Genomic DNA, 1,733 nt, shown 5'->3' on the forward strand with positions numbered 1-1,733 from the left:
CTTTTCATAAATTGCTATTGAATCCATGTTTCTTATACATCATCATTTCTAGTATTACTTCTTAGCACCGTCAGGTGAATTTTGGTGATAGGAGGGATTGACAGAGGCTCAGGTCCTTATTGTAAGTGGCAACAGATCTCCACTCTCTTCTTTATTTGTTCAGCGTTTCAAAGCTCTTTGGTTTTCCATGAGATTGATTTAGAAAAAGCAGAGAGGTCATTACTGGAGAGAATGACCCCTGCTTACCTTTATGACTGGGGTACACAGAGCCTGGTGCTTGTGTGTCCTGCTGCACTGGAACCCTCTTAGCTTCAAACTATGCTAATTGCCTAAATTCCTGCTCTCATGAGGTTCAGGATCTACTTAGGCTTGAGTGTACAGCCAATAACCATAAAAACAAGCAAATAAGATCAACGGGGATGAATGATGGGTACTAGGAATAAAATAAATAAGGAAGAAGAGAAAATATTTGGTAATTGAGTAGGAGAGGGAGGCCTAACAGAGCAGGAGCCTGGTTGGGGTTCACACAGCCCATCCATGGCCTGGTTTTAACACAAATAATCCCTGCGAAAAAGAAGCAAGTGTCAGGTGTGATGGTGCACATCGGCAATTCCAGTTGCTTGGGAGGGAGGCAGGAGGATCGCAAGTTCAAAACCAGCCTGGGCAGCTTAGTGAGGTCCTAAGCAACTTAGTGAGATCCAGTCTCAAAATAAAAAATAAAAAAGGGGGTGGTGATTGGCTCAGTGGTTCAGGGCTGCTGAGTTCAAAAAAAAAAAAAAAAAGAAAGAAAAAGAAAAAGAAAGAAAGAAAGAAAAAGATAAAAAGAAAGAAAGAAGCTTCAATTCTTCCTTCTTGGCCAGAAGGGACAGTTTCCACACTGATTGGTATTTGATATTGCGCAGCCTCCTCCAGAAGTGACTGCCTTCACTGGGGATTCCATCCTGTCTGTTGACCTCCTACCCAGACTGAGGGCTGCTTGAGCAGCTGGATTAGCAAATAACCCAGAAGAGAAAACTGACAGGATTCACAAAGGCTGAGGGCTCACACAGCCAAGCGGTTTCCAGCAGATTCTGAACAAAAGGAAGGAAATGACTAGAATAGGGTCTAGATAGGGCTCAGAGCCAAGAGCTTGTCTGATGGGCATGGCAGAGCAAATGCAAGAATCTGCAGGCTGGGCAAGCAAGTGGCAGCTGGGCTTGGGAAGTAGCGAGGTCGCAGGGTGCTAGTGCACACCCCTCAAAACAGCTAGATGCACTTGCCACCCCCATGGCGGTGATATTTAAAAAGAACATAACAAGGCACTCCAAAAGCTGTAGAACTTTCACACTGATTGCAATTGACAGGGTGTAATTCAAGTGAGTGAATTACAGAAGTGACCCGAGGGTAGCTGTTGCATGGTGATTCTCTTGTCTCAGGGCATTGAAGAGTTTCTGAGGATCTGGATAGGAAATACCTTTCTAAAAAGTTTCCAGAGAGCCCCAGATAAATCACCATATCTGTGCACTCCTGTAATACATTTCCCTTCCCATTTCACCTCCTTCCATCACTTCTTTATGCAGCCAGGCACCCCTCTTACCCATCTTTAATGGCTCCAGCATCTGAAACTATGCTACACCCATTGTACACGCTGAACCATATTTCATACACGAATAAACTTCATGATCATCATCCCCACAGATTATATGGCACTTCAAGAATTTACAAAGTGCTTTTCCCTCTTTTATTGTAGTAAT

The sequence above is a fragment of the Ictidomys tridecemlineatus genome, chromosome 9 (assembly GCF_052094955.1).
Source record: "Ictidomys tridecemlineatus isolate mIctTri1 chromosome 9, mIctTri1.hap1, whole genome shotgun sequence".
Classification (NCBI taxonomy): Eukaryota; Metazoa; Chordata; class Mammalia; order Rodentia; family Sciuridae; genus Ictidomys; species Ictidomys tridecemlineatus.